General features: G+C 40.7%; 1 long non-coding RNA gene across 2 annotated transcripts in view; it reads left to right on the top strand.

Annotated features, from left to right (window-relative positions):
* The first annotated feature begins 249 nt into the window (after positions 1–249).
* LOC127530264 (uncharacterized) overlaps positions 250–12,674 on the top strand; it is a 32,205-nt gene continuing 19,780 nt past the window's right edge. For both annotated transcript variants that reach the window (XR_007936723.1, XR_007936722.1), the window contains exon 1: positions 250–516. This is a non-coding gene — a long non-coding RNA (uncharacterized LOC127530264). The remainder of the gene's footprint in view (positions 517–12,674) is intronic.

The following is a 12,674-nucleotide window of genomic DNA, read 5'->3' as shown; positions in this document are numbered from 1 at the left end:
ACCGTTTTTTTAGCATGACTCATGGAGCCACAGTAGCCACATCGATGGGAAAACATCAAGCTCAAATAAACCTGAATTCACCTTTAAACAGACACATCAACGTAATGACGGGTGAAACACAATGTACTTTTTCATCAGTTAAGTCCAGATAATGTTTTGGACGTTTTTGATGTATTATTCCTTTATGTCTTTATGTTTTCACAAAAGTTACACAGATACAGTTCTGTTACGTGTTCATCAATGTCAGGAAGTTTCAGATACGGTGACTTCTGAAAGTCTGTTCCTCTTGTTGAAATGCTCTTGAATGTATTTCATGACTTCTCCTCCTGACATTGTGCATTTCTGACTACTCCATCATGTCTCGCTCTCATTTCCTAGCTGCGTTTGCCCTGGTCATCGTGGGAAATGGAGAGGCAACCAAGTGGCTGTATAAATTACAGGAGAGCCGCGAGTCGAGAGAGACGAGGCGAGGCTGTGTGTCTGACAGAGCATGATGAGAAACAAGGCCAGGATCGTGTACGTATCTAATCAAAGCTGCACTTTTAATGATGAATATCAACACATGGGAGTTATTGCTCCATCAGACAAATGAGACTTTCTAGTTAGGTGGCTGAAAACAATATTATCTCGTGTTCATCAGCAGCAGCAACAGCAGCGATCTCATCCTGTCTTTTTGAATATGGCGTCAATGATCTGTTAACTGATTTGTGCTGCGGTACATATGCACCGGTGGTTGTGTAAATTGAAGGATGTCTCCACTTGAAAACAGCTGATTAAAAGTCAAGAGTTTCCTAATGAACTGTGGAAGAAAGCTGCAGAATTGTGTCACTGCTTTATTATTGCCAATAAAATGAAATAAAAGCAACAGAGATCTTTTTGTTGAGACACAAAGGGCGTTTGTGTACGCTGGCACAGTTCAGATCTGCAGCCGATACCTCCAAATCCACGTTTCATCCCCAAGAGGCATGCTAGATGCATGTTAATTCTCTGAGAGGCTTACTGATGCAATATTGTTTCATTGAGGGAAAAAACACCTGGAGCAATTTCATCTCTGATCAGCCCAAAGCTCAGCGGTGCTTAAAAACCCAGCACACCTTTAGATCAATACGCACGATGCATTTTCTCAACCCGTCTAAACCGACAGCGACAATGCATGCTTAAGAACCTTGGGGAAAGGCTAGCAATTAAAAATGGAGTTTGAAAAGCACACGCTTAGATCTGGTATTGCTCTCACGTCACCTCCTCTCGCCGCCTCCCTGAGTCTGTGTTAGCTCTAAACAGAAATTTCCCTCCAGTCCCTCATGCTGCTCCATACTGTAGCAACCCAAGGCCTGTTGATCAATGCAACCTTAATTTGAGAGCATGGATTATAATAGAAGCATTAGCGTCCATTGATTAGAGCTCAGAGGGCCAGTTGCAGTATGAATGGAGAGTCGATAGAAATGACAAAGACCTGCAGACCCCCTCTATAAGCCACACGGGGATTTAAATGTCAAGAACAAGTTTGATGTGAGGGCAACTTGACGGGCTTTTATTATGAGTCTTGTGTTTTTAACAGAACCAGTGGTTTTTATTGTTTAAAATTATAGATCAGTCTCATATGCAAACATTTCTTTTGGCCTCTGTTAGGACTGACTTGCATTTCATGTCGTACACATTTGCATTTGGCTCAAACAGGCGCACCTACAAGCTGTAGAATCAAACAGTGATCATTTTATATTGACACAGAAGCAGTAAAAGAACAGGAGAGGGGTGCTAATGACACTAATTATTAAAGCTGGGATAGGCAATATTTTTCTGTTGTCACTGGGAAAAAAAATCCATTTTAACTAGTGCTATTGACATTTTTCTATCAATCAATCTATCTATCTATCTATCTATCTATCTATCTATCTATCTATCTATCTATCTATCTATCTATCTATCTATCTCAGTTTTTTAAAAATATCATTGTAACGGACTGATGTTGTTGATGTTGAGGTTTCAATGTTTATTGTTCAGTTCGACATTTACCTAATGTCAGTGAACATGACATGTTTAGTTAGCTCCCCTCTGATTGGTTGAGAGTTTGTAGTAGTGTGTGTGTGTGTGTGTGTGTGTGTGTGTGTGTGTGTGTGTGTGTGTGTGTGTGTGTGTGTGTGTGTGTGTGTGTGGGTGGGTGTCTGTGTGGGTGTCTGTGTGTGGTCAGGTGCTGACCATACTTGTGGGGAAAACCGAAAACAATGTCACTTGTGGGGACCTCATTTCGGTCCCCACAAGTTTAAACAGTGTTTTCTTGGCCATGTTGTTGTTACTGAAAAAGTAAGAGTGCAAAAACATTTCTTTTGGGTTAAGCATTGTTTTGGTCTGGGTTAAGGTTAGGGGTTAGATATGAATGGGAGTCAATATTAAGTCCCCACGGGGATATAAGAACCACGTGTGTGTGTGTGTGTGTGTGTGTGTGTGTGTGTGTGTGTGTGTGTGTGTGTACTTGTTTCTGCTATACCGGTGGGGACTTTGACCTGACTATTTGCTATAAAGGTGGGGACTTGTCTTACGGTGGGGACCTAAAATGAGGTCCCCACGGGTGGCAACACCGTTTTCTTGGCCATATTGTTGTTAATAAAAAATGTAAAAGTGCAAAAACGTTTGTTTAGGGTTAGGCATTGATTTGGTGATGGTTAAGGTTAGGGTTAGGGTAAGGGTTAGGAGTTAGATATGAATGGGAGTCAATGGTAAGTCCCCACCGGTATAGAAAAACAAACGTGTGTGTGTGTGTGTGTGTGTGTGTGTGTGTGTGTGTGTGTGTGTGTGTGTGTGTGTGTGTGTGTGTTGCTCTGTGCTGGTTTCTGTATCTAATTCTGGAGCTTGTTTTGTTGTTTTCACTTGTCCAGAATAGACCCTGTGCACGTCAAAAATGCTAACTTCCGGGTTCTGACCGGAGGGGCTTACAGGTCCTTCCGGAGGCTATTTCGCAGCATGGATAATATGGAATCAAAAAAGAAAAACACTGTTTTCTTGGCAAAACAAAAAATCAGATTTCAGCGTGTTCAAGGTCGATATGGGAGGTACTGTAGTGTACCATTATGTTCGGCTTTTGGTGTTTATAACAGTTCTATAAGCCTTCACCATTTTCCAAAAGACCGGCATTTGCGGGCTCAGTGGATTGCCAAAATTAGACGAAAAAAAATGTTTCACACTGAGCTGAGGATCGGAAATATTAGTGCATAGTCACTGATCAAACAGCAAATATCTGATAAACTATAACAACAATCCATGCGCTCTTCAATCATGTTATTCCGTTTTTACATCTAATCAAATATAGAGGAAATCCAAGCATTTGTCATTTTGTTCAAACAAAACTACAAATATAAAATGTCTTGCTGAACTCGACTAACCATTTAAGCTGCAGTCAATTCCAGCCATTTTCAGTACAAAAAATCGCTAACATTCTATTTGTAAATAAAAATATGACGAGAAATACAGGGAAAATTAGACGCGCATCGCGAGGTGCATTTCCTTGAAAACGACCTATTCGTGGAGTATATACCGACTTCAGGACATGTTTTGGACAAAATATGTTACTGGCTTGTTTCGTCTGGATGTAAAAGGTTGGATTATGGCCGTTTTTTGTGGAATATTTTCATCCGTGTGTAATAATGAACCCGGAAATGTGAGTTGCGCTGTGTACGTTGAAGCTGTGTATAGAAAATGGATGGATGGATATTCGTTGTTTGTCGGACAAATGTGTTTATATTACCCGCTGTGGTAATCACATCTTAAAGTTGTTTATACCGGCGGATTCATGAGACTCTAAGCTTTCCATCGGCGTATATTGTTTGTATAATCGCGTTTGCAGTTTCAGACGTTTAGCAAATTGCTTATGCAGATCTCAAAGTGTACCGCAGATGGGCCACTGAAGCGCAACTGAAGCGCAACTGAAGCGCAACAGGCTAAGTACCAAAGACTAAAGTGTAAAGTGGATTCTAGTAGCTAACTAAGCAAAAAATAGTAATGTATAAATACTGGAAAATAAAATGATAAGGTACATGTTTGGCAAGCCCTACAGTTAAGCTAGCGCTAGTTATGTAGGATGCGATGCCACTTACCTTCAAAGTTATATATGTACTGGGATATATAGAATTTAAATCCCTTTTCCCGTTTGCTTAAAGGAGCTGACGCAAAATCATCATCGAGACGATAAACATCGTCAACAGAAATTTTAGGCAAGTTGCCTAGGCATCTGGAAAAGTAAAGTGTACTGCTGGCTTCTTCCATTTTGACAGCGCTGTAAGCAGGACCGGAAGTAACTGTAGCACCCGGAGTTTTTCAACCGGAACTAGCACATGCTATCGTGCACAGGGTCTATTCTGCCTACTTCAGCTTTAATGTGGAAAAAAACAAACAACAAAAAAACAAAGGTTGGCTTATTTAGGATCAAGGACATCATTGGATATGTTGGATTTTTCCGTGTATATTTTTGTGAATTTTACCTCTAAATTAATCAGGTTAATAGAAGGTTTAGAATCTTAAACCAGCTCCACTGGAAAGCCAAACCAACGGCCTTTATCCCATCCTAAGAGCTCTGCTTCTCGCCATAAACTTCTGAAAGAGGCCACGATGAGACGCTCGGGAAGTTTTCCCATCTTTTCTTTCATCTCCATCACGGCCTCACCACAACACCGGCCTGCTCAGTCATCTCCTAATCCTCAACCACCATCATCTCCTCGTCCCCTTTTCTCTCCAACCACATTAATAGTTGGAGACTCCATAACAGGAACATCCTCTTCTTCAACGCTTTCACACACTGCCTTCCTGTAGTCACGATCCCGGTCATCTTGGAAGAGCTGCTGAGCTCACATCCACCCTCTGTCCACAAGAGTGATCATTCATGCGAGTTCTAATGACACAACTCATCAGCAGTCTGAGCTACAATTACTTGAACGACCTTTTAATTTCTTTTCCGTAACTGTGTAAAGCAAGTTTTTATTTCTGGTCCCATTCCCACACCGGCTCCCTCAGCACATTCCTTCATTCCACCTGTGGAGCCCGCAATATTGGTTTTGTTGACAATTTTAATTTATTCTGGAAGCGCTCCTCCTTCTTCTAGGGGACGGATTTCACCCCAGCAGGCAGCCGGATGCTAGCGGCTAACCTGCTGCATGCCGTACAGTCATCTTCATGTCCACACACCCCAGAACCTCGCTCTTCTTCGCTGACTCCATGCCAGGTTGCCGTCACCACCACCTGCATCTCCTACCATCCTAACCTGACTTCATTTTCTGTCAAAGAGTCACCTCACCAGGTTACCGCTGCTCCTCCCAGCGCCCCCTACTGTCCCCCCCATCACTAACAACCTTACCACCTTGACTTGTAAAGCACTTTGTAACTTTATTTTTAAGATTTAATGTCCAAATGCAGTTCTGTTGTTATTAATGCAGCTCAGGCTTATGTTAAGAATAATCAGGCTGTGTATATGAACACATACTAGGAATTAGACAGCATTGCTTTTCCCTAAAACAGCTGATTCTTCACCAGGAACTACATCTGTAATTTCTGGGAGAAAATACAAATTCATGAAGTTCCAAATTGATTTCATTTGAGTTTTTCAAAGTATTACAACCTTAATTGTTGTTTGCTTTTAAAGATCCACTCTGAGAGATTAGAAAAATGAAAACACATGTTCAATAAAGGACTGAAGATTTGCTGTTCACAACTTTGAAGTCTCTGGTTATTATTTTTACAGACTGGCCTGAATCTTATCTTGTTATCAGCAACAAGGCTTTAAAGAAATTAATTCATTGAACCACAAAAGTGTTTTTAATTAACTTTATTTGGGTGGAGCTGTGAGAGTGTATTTTTTTAACACAAGATATTTAAATCTTAAAAGCAAAAACAACAAAAAATATTACATTTAGAATTTAATTTCTGGTTTCAGGCGATTTAATGTGAAAATAATGCAGGAGGGATTTTGTTCATTCTGGGTTTCTTTTAAATATTTGGTCCCCAGTAGATCAACTTTTCTCACTTAATACTATCCCTGCTGAGAGATTTAAGATAAAAATTATGAAATTTCTATTAAATAAAAATAAAATATAATAATTTATTCCAAACTTTAATTTATGATGAATTTTTATCTGATTAGCTGGTTTCTTCTGGCTCAAGGTGGTGTGAAGGTGTGACAGGGGACAGTAAGACATTGCATTGGAGATGTTTTTGCTGTGTTTAAGCATTTTTTTAACATCTTCACTAGAAATCTTTCCTTCTCCGAAATCTGTGTCAAAATGTTTGCCAATCAGTTTAATAGCCAATTCATTGATTAAACGTCACAGCTCTAGTTTAAAGCACCGTTTATTCACATATAAGAAGCTACAAAACAATTACTTAAAAGGGATTTGTCAGCTAACAAACTGAAAAGACCATTCATTTAATATTTGACACCTATTTGATGAATCATTGCAGCTCTTGTGGGGACAGGTTTGAAATCATCGTGAAATAACAGGAACGGTAGATGTGAGCAGTTGAATCAGTGAGACGGCGCTGAGGTTTTGAGAAAGAAGAAAAAGGAAAAAGTGATGAGATAGGTGGTGGAAATGTTTTATTTATGTAAAGGAAAACCCGATAAAATATAATGCAGTAAGGCTTCAGGGCGTTCTGTGTTTCTTTGAAATATTTATTCTGCTGTAGATCAACTTTTCTCCTTTAATATAATCCCAGCTGAGCCAACACTTTATGCATGATTTACTCACCTGTCCTCTTTTCTGACGTTAGTGTGAGGAAGTGACCTTTTTAAAAGCGCATATGGCACCTTTTCTTGTCCAGTGGACTATTTGCATGGGATTAGTTTTACCTGGGGAGCTCTGGTAATTTGTGAATTACTCCCACATCTGTGTTTCTTTTCTTGTATTCACACGGGATGAGCAAAGTCTATATTTTACGAATTTACTGACATGGCAGCCCGGATATGATGCCATATCTGTGCACGTCACAACATCCGCTGTTGTCATGTGGTATGTAATCGTCATGGCAACAGTAAATATGTCACAACAGCTACGAGACTCGAGAACAGTGGGCAGCATTGCTGGGATAACGGGCTGTCAGGGCATTTGTATTCAGCCTGTTGAAAGACAGGCCCAGAAAATGTTTCTTACCGCATGCTGCTGCACATCATCCATCTCAATATCCACCCAAATTTCCCTCTTCTTGTTGATCTGATTTCGCCGTTTCTGTGAATGCTCCATAGGCCTGTTGTGTATCGGCCTCCTGCTGCAATTGCTCCTAAAATACTGTCAGTAGTTTCCACCACAGCACCCAGAAGTCAACCAAGAAAGAGGTAGAAAAAGGCGTGCAATTATAAAAACAACTAAAATACCCCCCAATTTCTGATCTGAGATTTCACACAGGACTAGTATTATCACAGGACATCAGTGATTGGCCAACTTTGGTAGATAATTTGCGGTGGAATTTTTACTTTATAAATTACTGACATGGAGCATTCACACAGGATTAAGATCACAGACGTCCTCCGGTATTATTACAAACCACCACTGGTCCCGAGGTAGTACTCATGAAATAATATCTGAACCCCTGAATTTCATTAGCGCCTGCTTAAAGCTTCTTTGTAAATTCAGAACGTCTCAGTGATATCTGTGTTCTGGTAGCATTTTGCAGTATTCAAGCCAAGATGCTTTTCTGACCCATGAATGCACTAACAGGTGATTTCTTCATGATGACTGTGACAGATATGTGAGCAGCACAGCTTAAACCACAATGTCACTTGTATGCAAACTGAATGCCTACTTTGTAAGGGCAGAAAAAAGAAAAAGGAATCAGCTCAGTGGTGGAAATGTCTTCATAAAGGAAAGCAGTACAATATATAATGCAGGAAGGCTTTCAGGCATTCTGTTTTTCTTTTAAATATTTATTTTGCTGTATACCAGTTTTTCTCATTTAATATTATCCCTGTTGATTCAACGCACGCAGGCATGATTGTCTCTGTTGTCCTCTTGTTTTTTCCTTAACTAAAGAAGCAACCTTTAGAGAAGTACATTCATACATACATACAGTTACAAGCAGCATGTTTTTCTGACCCACAATCTTTGAAAGTGCACAAACAAGTCATTTCACCCTGTTGACTATGGAGGATATATGAGCAAAGCAAAATGGTCAAAGCTGCAGACACAGTATAGAGTCCCTAAAGGATTTTGTGGGCTTTTTTTGAGATTGTTGCCTAAAATGCCTCAGTTCGAGGCAACTTCTCTAAAAAATTGTGATTTAAGTCGCGATGTTTTAAGCGTATTTGTTGCGATGAAATTGCGGGAGACAGTGACAGTTGGTAAAAAGTTGCTCTTTTTTCAGCTTTTTTTTCAGCTTTTAGAACATATTCCAACATTTTAATTGACAATATTTATTCCTAAACTAATTCTTTAATTTCCAAAAGCTGGCACACCACGGTGGGAAACTAGCAGCAGTCAGATCCTGGTTTAACATGAAGTGGTTGGTAGATTTAAGGCACTAAATGATAGTTCACTATGAAATGAATCACATTTGGACATATCTGTCAGTGGCTTAAAAAGTTAATTTCACATCCTGACACACAAGTGTTCACACAAACACACTCACGGCTCGTCATGTCCATTAATGAATCTAACTTCCCTTCATTCTTTCAGAGCTCCAACAGATCTGGATCAGCAGCTTCCATCATGGTGGTTTGTGTGATCTGTGGTCAGCTCATTTCAGACATTCTCCTAATATGTTTCGCGGTAGAAAAGTGTTTGTCAGTCGATGATTTTTGTTTGTATTCCACCACAATATTGCACGGGTGTAGACCAGTTTACCTCTGCTTTGGTGAAGAACATCAGGGAGTTGTTTTTCTCAGTCTTTAGCAGTTATTTTTGTTGGTAAATGAGAGACATTAGAATGGGACATGTCTGCATCTTCAGACCAGAAATAAGAAAGTGAAATTGGTGATGCATGTGCATTATTGATTGGTGGAACTCACGGGAGGCTGGCCAAAATTGCAGAAAAGCTGACAAAGTTACAAGGTTGTGCAGAATTCACGGAGATTGGTTGAATTTGCGTTAATTGTTGTGATTGCAACATCGCAAATTCCTGGAGGAACTGAGTCCTGAGTCCTGATTGTATGCAGACTGCATGCAGCAGTACCTACTTTGTAAGGGCAGTACGTACGAAAAAGAAACATAAGAAGTCATCAGATCAGTGGTGGAAAAGGAAAACACTATAATGTGTAATGCAGAAAGGCTTTTGTGCACTCTGCTTCTTTTAAATATTTATTTTGCTGCATATCAGCTTTCCTCATTTAAAATTATACCAGTTGAGTCAACACAAGTAGGCATTATCCTCTCTGTTGTCCTCTTTAAAGTAACATTTATAAAGGACATTCATACATACATACAGTTACAAGTCAGCATGTTTTTCTGACCTACAATCGCTGAAAGTGCACAAACAGGTGATTTCACACTGCTGACTGTGATGGATATACGAGCAAAATGGTTGAAGCTTAAGCCACAATATAACACAAAGCAGTGTGTCCTGATTGTATGCAGACTGCATGCAGCAGTACCTACTTTGTAAGGATAGTGTGTACTCAGAGTGTGTGATTTGGATGCAGGGTGTGTATCCCTCTGCTCTGCTGCTTTCATGTTCTTCTTGGGGGGGTTAGGATACACATGTTCTAAATATCCAAGGTGATGTATCTCCTGTGTTCCTGCTGAAATCTCCACACAGCGTCTGTTTCCTTCTTGCCATCCGCTGTGTGAATCCACAGGTATTCGATTGGAGCTGTCAGAGCAGAAAACCTGACAAAGTGGAACAGCTTGCAGAAATCCCAAAACAAATCACCACTCCTTTATCATCCTCATAAACATCTCAAATTCTACCGACAGATTTCAAACACTTGCCGGTACAATTACAGTTGCCTCTGCGAGATAACGTGCAATTTCTTCCCTGTAATGTCTCTGTATCCAAACCGAGATAACAGACAGTCCGGTCAGTAATCGGATTGATGAAACAATCGGGCAATCAGCATTAATTAACCGAGCGAGCTGAAGAACGAGTTTTTTTCTGGGGGAAAAAGGCAGAGAAAACAACAATAAATAGAGCCAATCGTCTTTATCGGTGAGCAGCACATTGCTCATCCACACCCTCTGCAGCCAGTCATCCGAACCCTAATTAACTCTCTGGAATTGGCTGTGTTTTTTTGTTTTTGGTTGGGTTTTTTTTCTGGTACCAATGTTCCTCCTCACTATTCACACGGCTGGAGATTATCGCTTCTTTTTCCGTGGTTGTTGGGCACACTGATAATCTGGGCGTACTGCAGGGCGAGGAAAAAGCACGCCTGAGGGCAGCAGTATTTCCACTCTGCTTGCACTTTTATTGACTGTGCTGTGGTTGACAGAACCTGTCAGACAGCCGGTCACACAGTGATCCTCCGCCGCCGCTGTCCGGGTGAAAATCTGTCGAGGTAATCCTCAAATTGTGGCGGATAAATTACCATAAAGACGTGTAGGATGCGGCGACGAGGTGAAAGATGGAAAGATGCTCGGAGGTTTGCCTTCTTGCGGTTGTAGTTTCCATTTCTTTGAGGCCACCACGTGCTCCTTCTTCTTCATCCTCCTCCTCTTTCGAAGCGTGAAGTAATAGCAGCTCCGTGGTTTCACGGAGCTGCTATTACTTCACTGCTCCACTGCTGCGTTTGCTCTTTCGCCTTTCCCCCTCCTGTGGAGCATCTGGTCGGTTTGAGACGAACACACACTTCAGGCCCCAGTGTGAAAACTTCACCCGCTAACACACAGCAACGGCTTCCTCCGACCGGTCATCTTTCCACGTTTTTGGCTAAAAAACGTCTCTCTTGTGCTGCTGGAGAGTTAGCGATGGGCGAGGTGGAGGTCAGGGTTTGCAGAAAGTGAATCAATCAAACTTTATTTATATAGCACTTCTCATACAACTGAAATGCAACACAAAGTGCTTTACAACAGTAAAAAACATAAAGAAACAAAAACAGAGAAAACCCATCCCTCCCTTCCACCCTCCACATATACAGCGGTCCCTCGTCAATCACGGGGAAAACGTTCCAGGAACGTGCGATAGATGAAAATCCGCAAAGTAGCAACCATATTTTATTCTATTTTATTATTTATATTTTAAGGCTTTATATACCCTCCCCACACACCACACAACACCGCAGAGCAACACTATGTGCAGCGATCAGACGTCTTTGTGAAATGGAAGCTAGATGCTGAGGAGACTGATGCTGCGGTCGCTGAGCCAATCAGAGCCCAGCACTGTACGCTAGGCATTTTATTTCAATTAAATATAATTTTAATATGTTTTGATTACTACTTTTTTGTATATTTTTCATATTGTTTTAATATTTTTAGGCTAGAAAATGCATATTTTGCTGCAAAAATAATTAAAATAATGTAGCCATTACAGAGTCGATCTATGACTAAACTGTCGTGCTGCAATGCACTATGGGAGTTCGGGGAGTTGGGGGTTTAAATGTCATTATTGTGGTTTATGTTAGTGTTCCAGTATTATTAATGTTTGTGTTTTATTTTGTTTTTGTGGTTTAGTCAGCCTAGTTAGTTTGGTTAAGTGTTATGCTGTCAGGAGAGACTGTGAAGTGTGTTTGATGACTTCCTGCCACATTATATATAATGTAGTTCTTTGTGTGTGTCAAAATAAAAGCATCTGCCAGTTGCAGAATGCATAAAAGCAGATATCCTTTCTCCAGCGCCATTCTTCAACGCAGCTTGCTGCTGTAATAAATATGTAAAAAAAAATCCTGCAATATAGTGAAAAATCCGCGATACCAAATGCAATTTAAAAATCCCAGAAACAGTGAGACCGCGAAAAATGAACCACGATATGACGAGGGACCACCGCACATATACAAACAACTACAAACACACACACACACACACACACACAAACACAGACTCTTACCACTGACGGCAGATAGACATAGCATGATCGTGGAAAACACTGCCACTGGGGTCCTCCACACTGGAGGAGTCGCAGGCCATGCCCACTCATAGACTGTATATAAAGATGGACATAGCATCTGGTTTCAAAATTGAAGCCCACCTGGAAGTGTCAAAAACTTGCAATATCACGCCGTCCACTAGGGTTGGCTCCAAAAAGCTTTTGCTCCATAGACCCCAATTCATTTTTGGAAAAAATTAAATTTGATAGACTGATTTTCTACAGCTCAGGATCTTTTTCCCCGTTAGTTTTCATGGTCAAAATGAGAGATCAGGTGGCCGAACTTAAAATAAATCAATACTGAATTTTAAATAAATCGTTGAAGTTGGCGGAGCCAGGGGGCGTGGCTATACTTGACTGACAGTCCCATAGACTGGTCCTGCCCCTAGTTGCTCTCCGGTCCAGTCTGTTTGATGACGCTTTTTACGTCACTGGCTCCAAAAAATCCAAAATGGCGACCAGGAAGTAGCAAAATCCAGGCTTCATTTTTTTTTTTAATCAATTTCATTTGCAATTTTACACAAAGATACAACAAAGAGGAAAATGCCAGGGATATTCTACTTTACATCACACAAGAGGGGGAGATAAAGTGAACAATTAAATGACACTCAAAGAAACAAAACAATTAGGAGGAGCCAGGTTTACCGGGCTTCATTTCTCGGCGTTGAAACCAACGGGTGACGTCACGG

This window comes from Acanthochromis polyacanthus, chromosome 16, assembly GCF_021347895.1.
Source record: "Acanthochromis polyacanthus isolate Apoly-LR-REF ecotype Palm Island chromosome 16, KAUST_Apoly_ChrSc, whole genome shotgun sequence".
Lineage (NCBI taxonomy): Eukaryota > Metazoa > Chordata > Actinopteri > Pomacentridae > Acanthochromis > Acanthochromis polyacanthus.
The sequence above is the reverse complement of the archived record's forward strand: the minus strand, read 5'-3'. Positions and strand labels throughout refer to the sequence as shown.